Source organism: Ranitomeya variabilis, chromosome 4, assembly GCF_051348905.1.
Source record: "Ranitomeya variabilis isolate aRanVar5 chromosome 4, aRanVar5.hap1, whole genome shotgun sequence".
In the NCBI taxonomy this organism is placed as follows: domain Eukaryota; kingdom Metazoa; phylum Chordata; class Amphibia; order Anura; family Dendrobatidae; genus Ranitomeya; species Ranitomeya variabilis.
Window position 1 is genome coordinate 711,526,159 of NC_135235.1, and position 16,131 is coordinate 711,542,289.

At 46.2% G+C, this 16,131-nt stretch overlaps 1 protein-coding gene across 3 annotated transcripts in view; it reads left to right on the top strand.

Annotated features, from left to right (window-relative positions):
* The first annotated feature begins 2,307 nt into the window (after positions 1–2,307).
* The window catches only part of LOC143766493 (uncharacterized), a 54,536-nt gene continuing 40,712 nt past the window's right edge, over positions 2,308–16,131 (top strand). For all 3 annotated transcript variants that reach the window (XM_077254214.1, XM_077254216.1, XM_077254215.1), the window contains exon 1: positions 2,308–2,426. The gene's annotated coding sequence lies outside the window, so the exon portion shown is untranslated. The remainder of the gene's footprint in view (positions 2,427–16,131) is intronic.

Below are 16,131 nucleotides of genomic sequence, written 5' to 3' on the forward strand. Positions count from 1 at the left end.
TGTGAGTGCGGCTCTGCGGGTGTAGGTCAGTGCTGGAGGCTCCATTATTCTCTATGTGGAGTGCGGCTCTGCGAGTGGAGGTCGGTGCTGGAGGCTCCATTATTCTCTATGTGGAGTGCGGCTCTGCGAGTGGAGGTCAGTGCTGGAGGCTCCATTATTCTCTATGTGGAGTGCGGCTCTGCGAGTGGAGGTCGGTGCTGGAGGCTCCATTATTCTCTATGTGGAGTGCGGCTCTGCGGGTGGAGGTCGGTGCTGGAGGCCCCATTATTCTCTATGTGGAGTGCGGCTCTGCGGGTGGAGGTCGGTGCTGGAGGCTCCATTATTCTCTATGTGGAGTGCGGCTCTGCGGGTGGAGGTCGGTGCTGGAGGCTCCATTATTCTATGTGGAGTGCGGCTCTGAGGGTGGAGGTCGGTGCTGGAGGCTCCATTATTCTATGTGGAGTGCGGCTCTGAGGGTGGAGGTCGGTGCTGGAGGCTCCATTATTCTCTATGTGGTGTGCGGCTCTGCGGGTGGAGTTCGGTGCTGGAGGCCCCATTATTCTCTATGTGGAGTGCGGCTCTGCGGGTGGAGGTCGGTGCTGGAGGCTCCATTATTCTCTATGTGGAGTGCGGCTCTGCGGGTGGAGGTAGGTGCTGGAGGCCCCATTATTCTCTATGTGGAGTGCGGCTCTGCGGGTGGAGGTCGGTGCTGGAGGCTCCATTATTCTATGTGGAGTGCGGCTCTGAGGGTGGAGGTCGGTGCTGGAGGCTCCATTATTCTATGTGGAGTGCGGCTCTGAGGGTGGAGGTCGGTGCTGGAGGCTCCATTATTCTATGTGGAGTGCGGCTCTGAGGGTGGAGGTCGGTGCTGGAGGCTCCATTATTCTCTATGTGGTGTGCGGCTCTGCGGGTGGAGGTCGGTGCTGGAGGCTCCATTATTCTATGTGGAGTGCGGCTCTGAGGGTGGAGGTCGGTGCTGGAGGCTCCATTATTCTCTATGTGGAGTGCGGCTCTGCGGAGGAGGTCGGTGCTGGAGGCTCCATTATTCTCTATGTGGAGTGCGGCTCTGCGAGTGGAGGTCAGTGCTGGAGGCTCCATTATTCTCTATGTGGAGTGCGGCTCTGCGGAGGAGGTCGGTGCTGGAGGCTCCATTATTCTCTATGTGGAGTGCGGCTCTGCGAGTGGAGGTCGGTGCTGGAGGCTCCATTATTCTCTATGTGGAGTGCGGCTCTGCGAGTGGAGGTCAGTGCTGGAGGCTCCATTATTCTCTATGTGGAGTGCGGCTCTGCGGAGGAGGTCGGTGCTGGAGGCTCCATTATTCTCTATGTGGAGTGCGGCTCTGTGGGTGGAGGTCGGTGCTGGAGGCTCCATTATTCTCTATGTGGAGTGCGGCTCTGCGGAGGAGGTCGGTGCTGGAGGCTCCATTATTCTCTATATGGAGTGCGGGTGGAGGTCGGTGCTGGAGGCTCCATTATTCTCTATGTGGAGTGCGGCTCTACGGGTGGAGGTCGGTGCTGGAGGCTCCATTATTCTCTATGTGGAGTGCGGCTCTGTGGGTGGAGGTCGGTGCTGGAGGCTCCATTATTCTCTATGTGGAGTGCGGCTCTGTGGGTGGAGGTCGGTGCTGGAGGCTCCATTATTCTCTATGTGGAGTGTGGTTCTGCGGGTGGAGGTCGGTGCTGGAGGCTCCATTATTCTCTATGTGGACTGCGGATCTGAGGGTGGAGGTCGGTGCTGGAGGCTCCATTATTCTCTATGTGGAGTGCGGCTCTGCGGGTGGAGGTCGGTGCTGGAGGCTCCATTATTCTCTATGTGGAGTGCGGCTCTGCGAGTGGAGGTCGGTGCTGGAGGCTCCATTATTCTCTATGTGGAGGGCGGCTCTGCGGGTGGAGGTCGGTGCTGGAGGCCCCATTATTCTCTATGTGGAGTGCGGCTTTGCGGGTGGAGGTTGGTGCTGGATGCTCCATTATTCTCTATGTGGAGTGCGGCTCTGCGGGTGGAGGTCGGTGCTGGAGGCCCCATTATTCTCTATGTGGAGTGCGGCTCTGCGGGTGGAGGTCGGTGCTGGAGGCTCCATTATTCTCTATGTGGAGTGCGGCTCTGCGGGTGGAGGTTGGTGCTGGATGCTCTATTATTCTCTATGTGGAGTGCGGCTCTGCGGGTGGAGGTTGGTGCTGGATGCTCTATTATTCTCTATGTGGAGTGCGGCTCTGCGGGTGGAGGTCGGTGCTGGAGGCTCCATTATTCTCTATGTGGCGTGCGGCTCTGTGGGTGGAGGTCGGTGCTGGAGGCTCCAATATTCTCTATGTGGAGTGTGGCTCTGCGGGTGGAGGTCGGTGCTGGAGGCTCCATTATTCTCTATGTGGAGTGCGGCTCTGCGGGTGGAGGTCGGTGCTGGAGGCTCCATTATTCTCTGGTTGAGCCTAGACTGTATGGGCTCCTTCCAGGTATATATTCTTGAAGATAGCAGACTTTATAGGTTGCTGCCTGGCCCTGACTGCTGCCTATACATGACACTAGAATGTATGTGCTCCTTCAAGGTATAAATTATTAATGCCAGCAGAATATATGGGCTCCTGCCAGGTCCTGACTGCAGCCCATACAGTCTAGCCGGCTCACTAGTGAAGACACTAGACTGTACGGACTCCTGTCAGGTATATATTATTGTATATACAGACTGTACGGGCTCCTGTCAGGTATATATTATTGTAGACATAGACTGTACGGGCTCCTGTCAGGTATATATTATTGTAGATATAGACTGTACAGACTCCTGTCAGGTATATATTATTGTAGATATAGACTGTACGGGCTCCTGTCAGGTATATATTATTGTAGATAGACTGTACGGGCTCCTGTCAGGTATATATTATTGTAGATATAGACTGTACAGACTCCTGTCAGGTATATATTATTGTAGATATAGACTGTACGGGCTCCTGTCAGGTATATATTATTGTAGATATAGACTGTACGGGCTCCTGTCAGGTATATATTATTGTAGATACAGACTGTACGGGCTCCTGTCAGGTATATATTATTGTAGATACAGACTGTACGGGCTCCTGTCAGGTATATATTATTGTAGATATAGACTGTACGGGCTCCTGTCAGGTATATATTATTGTAGATATAGACTGTACGGGCTCCTGTCAGGTATATATTATTGTAGATACAGACTGTACGGGCTCCTGTCAGGTATATATTATTGTAGATATAGACTGTACGGGCTCCTGTCAGGTATATATTATTGTAGATATAGACTGTACGGGCTCCTGTCAGGTATATATTATTGTAGATACAGACTGTACGGGCTCCTGTCAGGTATATATTATTGTATATACAGACTGTACGGACTCCTGTCCGGCATATATTATTGTAGATACAGACTGTACGGGCTCCTGTCAGGTATATATTACTGTAGATACAGACTGTACGGGCTCCTGTCAGGTATATATTATTGTAGATACAGACTGTACGGGCTCCTGTCAGGTATATATTATTGTAGATATAGACTGTACGGACTCCTGTCAGGTATATATTATTGTAGATACAGACTGTACGGGCTCCTGTCAGGTATATATTACTGTAGATACAGACTGTACGGGCTCCTGTCAGGTATATATTATTGTAGATACAGACTGTACGGGCTCCTGTCAGGTATATATTATTGTAGATACAGACTGTACGGGCTCCTGTCAGGTATATATTATTGTAGATATAGACTGTACGGGCTCCTGTCAGGTATATATTATTTTAGATATAGACTGTACGGGCTCCTGTCAGGTATATATTATTGTAGATATAGACTGTACGGGCTCCTGTCAGGTATATATTATTTTAGATATAGACTGTACGGGCTCCTGTCAGGCATACATTATTGTAGATATACTGTAGATTGTACGGGCTCCTGTCAGGTGTATATTACTGATGATATCAGAATGTATGGGCTCCTATCAGGTATATATTACGGATTATATCAGAATGTATGGGCCTCTGTGAGGTATATATTACAGTAGTGATGATATCAGAATGTATGGGCCCCTGTCAGGTATATATTACTGATAATATCAGAATGTATGGGCCCCTGTCAGGTATATATGCTGCGATTGTTCTCGTATGCTGATTCGGCATGTAAAAATAATCACAGATGTGATCTGCCCCATAGATTAACACTGGTCCGAGTGCCATGCGATGTTTTCTCACATAGCACTCGTCCGTATTCTACGCTAGTGTGACCCCAGCCTTAAACTTATGAAGCGACACAGACCACCTGCAGTTCAGCCACCATCAATATTTAAATTACAAGTTTTTCACCATCCAAAACCTAGTTCAATAGGTTTCTTAAAGGGAACCTGTCACCAGGTTTTCCCCATATATAGTACCACCAGCACCTATATGCCCTTATACAGACCCTTCTAGAGTGCTGTACCGTATATACTCGAGTATAAGCCAAAATTTTCAGCCCACTTTTTTGGGCAGAAAGTGACCCTCTCGGCTTATACTCAAGTCATTGTCGGCGGGGGAGCGGCGGCTGTCACATACTCACCTTCTGGCGCGGTCCCTGCATGTCCTATGGTCTCTGGGCAGCTCTTCCTGTGTTCAGCGGTCACGTGGTACCGCTCATTAAAGTAATGAATATGGACGCATATTCATTACTTTAATGAGCGGAACATGACTGCTGAACATAGGAAGACGCTGCTGGCTCCCAGAGACCATCTGACAGTGAGAAGCTGCCAGGGACCGCGCCGGGAGCAGGTGAGTATGACGGGGGGAGGTGAGCATTGTGCGATATTCACCTCTCCCCGTTCCAACGCAGGGCGCTGCTGTCTTCCGTCCTCTGGCTATGGCTGTTCAGGTCAGACGGCACAATGACGTAGTTAGTGTGCGCGACGCCCTCTGCCTGAACAGTCAGTGCAGAGGATGGAAGACAGAGCAGCGCACAGCGGTGGAATGTGGAAGGTGACTATCGCAAGTGCCGGGGGCCTGAGCGAAGAGAGGTGAGTATGTGATTTTTTTTTATTTTAATTGCAGCAGCAGCATATAGGGAATAATGTGTGGAGCATCGTATGGGGCATAATCTATGGAGCATCTTATGGGGCATAATGTGTGGAGCATCGTATGGGGCATAATCAGTGGAGCAGCTCATGGGGCATAATCTATGGAGCATCTTATGGGGCCATCAACCTTCATGCAGCATTGTATGGGGCAAAAGTTTCTATGGAGCATCTCATGGGGCCATTAACATTTGTGCAGCATTATATGGGGCATATTTTAATATGGAGCATCTTATGGGGCCATCATGAACTGTACTGAGCATTACACTCACCGGCCACTTTATTAGGTACACCATGCTAGTAACGGGTTGGACCCCCTTTTGCCTTCAGAACTGCCTCAATTCTTCGTGGCATAGATTCAACAAGGTGCTGGAAGCATTCCTCAGAGATTTTGGTCCATATTGACATGATGGCATCACACAGTTGCCGCAGATTTGTCGGCTGCACATCCCAAAGATGCTCCATACAAGGCAGGATGGATCCATGCTTTCATGTTGTTTACGCCAAATTCTGACCCTACCATCCGAATGTCGCAGCAGAAATCGAGACTCATCAGACCAAGCAACGTTTTTCCAATCTTCTACTGTCCAATTTCGATGAGCTTGTACAAATTGTAGCCTCCGTTTCCTGTTCTTAGCTGAAAGGAGTGGTACCCGGTGTGGTCTTCTGCTGCTGTAGCCCATCTGCCTCAAAGTTCGACGCACTGTGCGTTCAGAGATGCTCTTAGGCCTACCTTGGTTGTAACGGGTGGCGATTTGAGTCACTGTTGCCTTTCTATCAGCTCGAACCAGTCTGCCCATTCTCCTCTGACCTCTGGCATCAACAAGGCATTTCCGCCCACAGAACTGCCGCTCACTGGATTTTTTTTCTTTTTCGGACCATTCTCTGTAAACCCTAGAGATGGTTGTGCGTGAAAATCCCAGTAGATCAGCAGTTTCTGAAATACTCAGACCAGCCCTTCTGGCACCAACAACCATGCCACGTTCAAAGGCACTCAAATCACCTTTCTTCCCCATACTGATGCTCGGTTTGAACTGCAGGAGATTGTCTTGACCATGTCTACATGCCTAAATGCACTGAGTTGCCGCCATGGGATTGGCTGATTAGAAATTAAGTGTTAACAAGAAGTTGGACAGGTGTACCTAATAAAGTGGCCGGTGAGTGTATATGGGGCTCCTGATTCAATATGGATATTCAAAAACACTTAACCTACTGCTGTCTCAATTAATTTTACTTTTATTGGTATCTATTTTTATTTTTGAAATTTACCGGTTTCTGCTGCATTTTCCACCCTAGGCTTATACTCGAGTCAATAAGTTTTCCCAGTTTTTTGTGGCAAAATTAGAGGGGTCGGCTTATACTCGGACCGGCTTATACTCGAGTATATACTGTATGTCTGTAAGCCAATGTGCATAATGTAAATAACTTCTTATACTCACCTACGGGGCGGTTCGGTGTTATGTTTGGTGCTGGTCTTCATCCGGTGCAGTCCTTCCCATGGATGATGTGTTCTACATCATCCACACTCCCTCCCTCATCACGCTTCTGTGCAGGAACATTTCTCTGCTGAGCACAAAGCAAAGTACTGCAAAGGGCAGAAAGAAGTGCACTTGCAAAGGAGCGCGATGGAAGATACGATGTGGATGACATAGGACACGTCATCGACTCAAAGAAAGAAGGATGGTGATAGAAGAGAAGGCACCGGATTAAGACTAGCGAAGCCCATTGGATGGGGCTAGGCAAGTCTAATATGCCACTATCTTAAGGGCATACAGATAGTGGTTGTGCTTTATAAAATGCTGTATATAAGGGTATACAGGCAGTTGGCCTACTATATATACACAGCATTTTAGAATGCTGTATATACGTGCATATAGATGGTGGCTGTACTTTATATGGGGGGGGGACAGAAACAATGATTGAATAACTTGTACTAAGTAAACGGCTATGGTGCAAGAAAATATAGGGTACTTAGTTAACACGTTTGTTTGATTAAAAAAAAATTGCAAAAGCAATCCCACCACTTCATGGTGAACCTAATTGGGACAGTCCTAACTAATATTAAAAACCTTAATATACACTGCTCAAAAATATAAAAACGGAACACTAAAATCCCACATCCTAGATATCACTGAATGAAATATTCCAGTTGTAAATCTTTATTCATTACATAGTGGAATGTGTTGAGAACAATAAAAGCTAAAAAAAGAACAACGTAAATCACAACTAATATAGCACAGAGGTCTGGAGTTGGAATGATGCTCAAAATCAAAGTGGAAAATTAAGTTATGGCTGATCCAACTTCAGCGGAAATGTCTCAAGACAAGGAAATGATGCTCAGTAATGTGTGTTGCCTCCACGTGCGTGCATGATCTCCCTACAATGCCTGGGCATTCTCCTTATGAGGCGGTGGATGTTATCCTGAGGGATGTCCTCTCAGACCTAGAATAAAGCATCCGCCAACTCCTGGCCAGTCTGTGGTGCAACGTGACATTGGTGGATGGAGCAAGACAAGATGTCAAAGATGTGCGCGATAGGATTAAGGGCTAGTGGACGGGCAGGCCAGTCCTTAGCATCAATGCCTTCATCTTGCAGGAACTGCTGACACACTCCAGCCACATGAGGTCTGGCATTGTCATGCATCAGAAGGAACCCAGGGCCCAATGCACCAGCATATGGTCTCAGAAGGGGTCTGAGGATCTCCTCTCGGTACTTAATGGCAGTCAGGCTACCTATGGCGAGCACATGGAGGGCTGTGTGGCCCTCCAAAGAAATGCCACCCCACACCATTACTGACCCACTGCCAAACCGGTCATGCTGAAGGATGTTGCAGGCAGATCTCTCTCCATGGTGTCTTCAGACTCTGTTACGTCTGTCACATGTGCTCAGTGTGAACCTGCTTTCATCTGTGAAGAGCACAGGGCGCCTGTAGTGAATTTGCCAATCCTGGTGCTCTGTGGCAAATGCGAAGCGTCCTGCACGGTGTTGGGCTGTGAGCACAACTCCCATCTGTGGTCGTCGGGCACTCAGACCATCCTCATGGAGTCAGTTTCTAACCGTTTGTGCAGACACATGCACATTTGTGGCCTGCTGGAGGTCATTTTGCGGGGTTCTGGCAGTGCTCCTCCTGTTCCTCCTTGCACAAAGGCTGAGGTAGTAGTCCTGCTGCTGGGTTGTTGCCTTCCTACGGCCCCCTCCATGTCTCCTGGTGTACTGGCCTGTCTCCTGGTAGCGCCTCCAGCATCTGGACACTACGCTGACAGACACAGCAAACCTTCTTGCCACAGCTCGCATTGATGTGCCATCCTTGATGAGCTGCACTACCTGAGCCACTTGTGTGGGTTGTAGAGTCCGTCTCATGCTACCACGAATGTGAAAGCTCAACCAGCATTCAAAAGTGACCAAAACATCAGCCAGAAAGCATTGTTACCGATATGTGGTCCCCACCTGCAGAACCACTCCTTTTATTGAGTGTCTTGATAATTGGCAATCAATTCCATCTGTTGTATTTTCCATTTGCACAAAAGCATGTGAAATTGATTTTCAAACAGTGTTGCTTCCCAAGTGGACAGTTTGATTTCACAGACGTTTAATGTACTTGGAGTTATATTCTGTTGTTTAAGTGTTCCCTTTAGTTTTTTGAGCAGTGTATATTGATGTGGTTTTCCATTGCTGTGTCCAGTAGGTGGGCCCAATCCTTCTCATCCCTTATCCACATGCATGTCACATGACAAAATAGTGTTTTTAATTTTAGACTTAGGACTGTCCAAATTACGGTCACCGTGGAGTGGTGGGATGGCTTCGGCTTTTTTTTTTTTTTTTGTTACATAACACTTTTTTTTAACTAAATACCCTATATTATTTTCATGCACTATGCTATTTATTTACTGCAGGGTATTCAATCATGTTTCAGTCTGTTTTTTTATCTGTTCAGAGGTGTCACGATATTGTATGACATGTAATATGATGTAATATGATTTTGTAGCTTTGCCTGTCAGACCCATGCTGCATGCTAAAACCCCCCCTTCTCTCTGTGTTTGTGTTTGCTGAGATGTGGACGTGTATAAAAGTTTTTATTGCTAGCTGTAAATTCCAGGCTCTGGGCAACTTACTCATCCCTCCTCCCATCTATAATCAGCTAGAACTGGTATAGAATTTCCCAAAATCCATGAAGTCCTTTGTTCCAATACTGTAAGATATTGGGCCAACAATTTGGCCTAGGAAAATAATAAGTACATATTGCTAAGGTCCATCGGCGGATCTGTCAAACACTGTAAGCATGAGCCTCTAGTTCAAACAGGGACAGAGTACAGATTTCTCCGGAACCGGGTGTCAAAACGAGCCCGAATTTAGTATCATTAGAAAGCCAATTTTAGAATAAGAAGAATGCTGGGTGTGTTATGATTCTGACATGTTTGGGAATGAAAATACGAGACTTATAAGAATTAGAGTTAAATTTGGTAAGTTTGAAGGGAGAGGACGGACTGGGAAAGCCAGCCCTTTTGGTGATGTCACGGGCTGCAGTCTATAAGTCTCTGGCAGGCCCCCAGCAGTTGGTTTTACCTGAGGAGCCCTGACTGCTAGCCCTGATGAACTGGGACATATGGGAACTCCGCCCACTAGCCTGGTTGCCTGCAATGCCCTGAATACATGTAAGTGTTAATGTCTCATTTATCCCCTGTTATTTTTATAATTACCTTGTACATATTTTCAATTGTCTCATATTGTAACATCTTTATATGCCTTTTTGTAAACACTGCATTAATTTTTTACGGAGTAAAATATCTAAATACTAGTTTCGTTCTCCTGTTCTAAAACGTACCCTAAGTCTTCTGAAGGGAGTTACGCTACTGTTTTGGGTTAGCTTCGGACCTGTTTAATCGAAGCTGGTGGCAGCATACCTTTGTTCTGTGCCTTTGGGAGTCACCTTAGCGATGGCAGCGTTGATAATTATTGTTCCTGCCTGAGTGGGAGTAGTTATATCGCCTCGCTGCAGCTTGCCCAATAGCCAGTACAAAGCAGGCAGCCTTTCTGGCGACTAATTACCCTAGGTGCAGTACCTAACCTGACCTGAGGTTAAGGGGGGCGCCAGAGAGCTGCAAGTTCAAGCGTAACTGTAAAGCAGGATATACATAAATCCCTGCAGTTCGTGGTATATTGAAGAGCAGGGGGATAACTAAAATAAGCCCCTGCTGTAAACGAAGAGGTCAATAGCCTTGTGTGTGTTTTTTCATCACATTGTAGCAGTGGAGGGATAACTAGGATAAGCCCCCCTGTGCATGTGATAGCCGTCTATTGGCCTAAAGTCACCCTGATCCGTGACGTAGGGTGTTATGACCTGGTGGTTAAGGAGCAACACTGATATGACCTGGTGGTTAAAGAACAACATGGGACGAGCTCTGGTAGCTGTACTGACCGCAGTTCCTAATCCTAACACCAACACTAGCAGTAGCCGTGGGATGTTCCTGTCACTCCCTAGACACCTCGTCACAGCCTGAGAACTAACTACCCCTAAAGATGGAAACTGAAAACTATCTTGCCTCAGAGAAAACCCCCAAAGGAAAGAGCCCCCCACAAATATTGACTGTGAGTGGAGAGGGAAATGACATACACAGAAATGAAAACAGATTTTAGCAAAGGAGGCCAATACTAATCTAAATAGACAGAATAGGAAAGGATACTGTGCGGTCAGTATTAAAAACTAAAAATCCACGCAGAGTTTACAAAAATGATCTCCACACCGACTCACGGTGTGGAGGGCAAAGCTGCTTCCCCAGAGCTTCCAGCTAGCCTGAATATATCATAATGACAAGCTGGACAAAAAGAAACATAACATGAGCAGAGCAATAAGTCCACAGCAAATGGACAACAAGAGAACTAGCAAAAACTTATCTTTTGCTGAAATGGACAGGCCATAAGAGAAATCCAAGGAGAGATCTGAATCCAACCCAGAAAACATTGACAGCTGGCAAGAACTGAAGACCAGAGCCAGGTTAAATAGCAAAGCCAGGAGAGACAATGAGTGAAAGCAGCTGCTAAGCTAAACTCAAGGAGCAGCAGTTCCACTCGAAACCACCAGAGGGAGCCCAAGGGCAGAACTCACAAAAGTCCCATTCACAACCACAGGAGGGGGCCCAAGAACGGAATTCACAACAGTAGGGGTGACGGTCACGGTGTGAATCGTGACAAGAGGCCAGTGTGAATGTGTACTTACACGCTGCATGCAAACACCTGGTCACAGATTCCCTTTAACTCCTTAATGACCAATACACCTTTTTTACTGATCTAAAATGTAAGATCTAAGAGAATACCATCCCCAGACAGGTGGCAACCCTGCAGCTGTTGGCTGTACAACAGGGGTGTCAGACTGCATTCCTCGAGGGCCTCAAACCATGCATGTTTTCAAGATTTCCTTAGCATTGCACAAAGTGCTGGAATCATTATCTGTGCAGGTGGTTAAATTGTCACCCGTGCAATACAAGGAAATCCTGAAAACATGACCTGTTTGCGACCCTCGAGGAATGCAGTTTGACACCCCTGCTGTACAATATAGCTGACAAAATGCTGCATCAGCCACAATCAGTGTTGGCACTGACCTTGGCTGTTTAAACCCCTTAAATGCTGCTGTCAAGTGACTTAAGCACCTAAATGGTTAAGGCTATGTGCGCACGTTGCAGATTTGCTTGAGGAAATTTCTGCATGGTTACTGCGTCTCTTAGCAGAAAACGCAGTGGAAATTCTGTACTTTTTTATGCGGATTTGATGCGTTTCTATAAATCATGAGCGCTAAATATATATTAAAAAAAAAAAAAAATAAGGAAAATGCATCACAATTCCTGTATTTATTCAAACTCTTCATGAGATACCCTCATTAATATTAACTAAAGACACACACACACACACACACACACACACACACACACACACACACACACACACACACACACACACACACACACACACACACACACTCTCACTCTCTTGTAGGAGCATTAACATAATTAACCTACATATGCTGTAAAAAAACAACTAAGAAACCTGCGTGAAATGCAATGTTTATTTTTCAAAAAATTAAAATAAAACCTGCATGGGCTCCCGCATAATTTTCATAACCAGCAGAGGGAAAGCTGACAGCTGATGTTACTATTCTGGAAAGGAGCCAATAACCATAAAGGCTCCCAGGCTATTAATATCAGCTCACAGCTGTTTGCTTAGCCTTTACTGGCTATTTTACAGGGAGACACAAAATATTGACATGGGGTCCCTCTATCAAATCCAACCAGCAAAGGTTAGGCAGACAGCTGTAGGCTGATATTAATAGCCTGTGAAGAGGCCATGGATATTGGCAGCCCCACAGGCTAAAAACCATCAGCTCTCAGCCGTCTCAGAAATGGCGCATATTATAGATGTGCCAATTTTGGCATTTAGCCTCGCTCTTCCTTCTTGCCCTGTAGCAGTGAGGTTCATATTTGTGCGGTTGATATCACCTTTTTATTGTCAAGTAACATCAAGCCCACAGGTTAGTAATGGAGAGGCATCTATCAGACATCTCTCCATTACTACGCTGGCCTAATGTCACCTTACAATACAAAGGTGACATTAACCCCTTATTACCCCATATGCCACCGCTACAGGGCAGTGAGAAGACAGAGGCTGAGTGCCAGATTTGGCGCATCATACAGATGCACCTTTTCTGGGGTGGTAATAACCATGGTCCCTCTCTAGGCTATAATATCTGTCCTCAGTCACTGGCTTTCCCTCTGTGGCACAGAAAATTGTGCGGGAGCCCACGCCAGTTTTTTCAGTGAAGCATTTTTATTAAATACACACAGGCCCCAAATTTTACAGACACAGACACACACACACACACACACACACACACTACTAACCGTATTAGTCACTGACCTATATAAGTCTAACTGTTCTGCAATGGTTTGCTGTATGTAAACCATGTCTCCTATCCTGTCAGCCTCTGCAATGATTTGACAGAAGCCAACAAATTAACTATCGGCTATTCTGCTGTCCGTGTGATAGATTATATGTATATACACACACACACACACACACACACACACACACACACACACACACACACACACACACACACACACACACACACACACACACACACACACACACACACACACACCAAATGTTTAGACACACCTCATTTAAAGATTTTTCTGTATTTTCTTTACTATGAAAATTGTACATTCACACTGAAGGCATCAAAACTATGTGGAATTATATACTTAATAAAAGTGTAAGACAACTGAAAATGTCTCATATTCTAGGTTTTTCAAAGTAGCCACCTTTTGCTTTGATGGCTGCTTTGCACACTCTTGGCATTTTCTTGATGAGCTTCAAGAGGTAGTCACCGGGAATGGTCTTCCAACAATCTTGAAGGAGTTCCCAGAGATGCTTAGCACTTGTTGGCCCTTTTTGCCTTCACTCTGCGGTCCAGCTCACCCCAAACCATCTCGATTGGGTTCAGGTCTGGTGACTGTGGAGACCAGGTCATCTGGCGTAGCACCCCATCACTCATCTTCTTGGTCAAATAGCCCTTACACAGCCTGGAGGTGTGTTTGGGGTCATTGTCCTGTTGAAAAATAAATGATGGTCCAACTAAACGCAAATAGGATGGAATAGCATGCCGCTGCAAGAAGCTGTGGTAGCCATGCTGGTTCAGTATGCCTTCAATTTTGAATAAATCCCCAACAGTGTCACCAGCAAAGCACCCCCAAACCATTACATCTCCTCCTCCATGCTTCACGGTGGGAACCAGGCATGTAGAGTCCATCCGTTCACCTTTTCTGTGTTGCACAAAGACACGGTGGTTGGAACCAAAGATCTCAAATTTGGACTCATCTGACCAAAGCACAGATTTCCACTGGTCTAATGTCCATTCCTTGTGTTATTTAGCCCAAACAAGTCTCTTCTGCTTGTTCCCTGTCCTTAGCAGTGGTTTCCTAGCAGCTATATTACCATGAAGGCCTGCTGCACAAAGTCTCCTCTTAAGGGCTTGTTTCTATTTGCGAGAAACACGTCCGTATCTCGAATGTGGAAACCAAGCTGTGGCGCCGGCACTCCAGAGCGGAGCGTGCGGCTGCATACGAACACATGGAGCTGCACGCTCCGCTCCAAAGTGCCGGCGCCACAGCTTGGTTTCCACATGCGATATACGGATATTTTTCTCGCAAATGGAAACAAGCCCTAACAGTTGTTGTAGAGATGCATCTGCTGCTAGAATTTTGTGTGGCATTGACCTGGTCTCTAATCTGAGCTGCTGTTAACCTGCGATTTCTGAGGCTGGTGACTCGGATAAACTTATCCTCAGAAGCAGAGGTGACTCTTGGTCTTCCTTTCCTGGGGCGGTCCTCATGTGAGCCAGTTTCTTTGTAGCGCTTGGTGGTTTTTGCCACTGCACTTGGGGACACTTTCAAAGTTTTCCCAATTTTTTGGACCGACTGACCTTCATTTCTTAAAGTAATGATGGCCACTCGTTTTTCTTTACTTAGCTGCTTTTTTTCTTGCCATAATACAAATTCGAACAGTCTATTCAGTAGGACTATCAGCTGTGTATCCACCAGACTTCTGCACAACACAACTGATGGTCCCAACCCCATTTATAAGGCAAGAAATCCCACTTATTAACCCTGACAGGGCACACCTGTGAAGTGAAAACCATTTACGGTGACAACCTCTTGCAGCTCATCAAGAGAATGCCAAGAGTGTCAAAAGCAGTCATCAAAGCAAAAGGTGGCTTCTTTGAAGAACCTAGAATATAAGACATTTTCAGTTGTTTCACTCTTTTTTTGTTAAGTATATAATTCCACATGTGTTAATTCATAGTTTTGATGCCTTCAGTGTGAATGTACAATTTTCATAGTCATGAAAATACAGAAAAATCTTTAAATGAGGTGTGTCCAACTTTTGGTCTGTAGTGTATCTCTTTAGATTTTATATACACCTATACTGTGTGTATATATATCTATTCTATTGTAACCTGTCAGTGTGATTTTACTGTACACTTCACCTGAATTGTTGGCCTTTCATAGGACACCGTTGCGTATTTATCGCAAGTCACACTGATGGCCCATGTGGTGTGAGTTTTTCTTGCACAAATAGACTTTCATTGGCGAGTCTCGGCTGATATATGGTGCAAATCACAGCATACTGCAATTTCACTCGCACATATATTACGGCCGTGAAAAAAAAAAAAAGTGATGGGAGATTAACATTGGTCTGAGTGCTATGCGATTTTTTTTCTCGCATAGCACTCGTCCGTATTCCTCTCTAGTTTGACTCTGGCCTTCAAGGGAGAATCATTCAAAATTCCTATTTTTTACAATCTGTAAAATTTCTGATTTTTTTACAAAATAAAGCAAAACAAATCAACCCAAGTTTACCATTATCATAAAGTCTAATATGTCACGAAAAAAAAAAAAATCTCAAAAGCAATGGGATGTTGAAGCATTCCAGAGTTATTACTATATAAAGTGACACTGGTCAGATTTTAAAAAAATTGGCCCCGTCACTAAGGGGCTAAGTGCTTGTACAAGTGAACATTGTTTCAAAAGTGGTTTACCTGTCTTAGGCAGGTTTCACACCAGCGTTCGGCAGCCTTCTTCCTCCGTTAAGCCCCCCCCACTGCTGCACCTCTTCCTTCAGCTCCGCCTAAGTCTGCATGCGTCCCCTATCTTTAACATTGGGTACGCAGGCATGCCTCATTTTGACGATGCGCTGAATTGCGTCGAACACAACATGTTGCATTTTATTGCGGTCGGCGCAGCGTTAAAACACATGCGGAGGCATCCGCTTGGCCTGCGTACCCAATGTTAAAGATGGGGTATGCAGGACGCATGCAGACATAGGCGGAACTGAATGAAGAGTTGTGGCAGTGAGCGGGGCTTAGGCTACTTTCCCACAAGTCCGTCGGCCCGACGGACAGTGTGTTTTATGTAGCACAACGTGGGCAGCGGAGGCAGTTTTACAACGCATCCTTGGCCCATTGTGAGTTCCGGGGAGGAGGGGGCGGCGTTTCAGCGTCGAAAATGGCGGACTCGACGCACAAAAAAAACGTTACATGGAACTT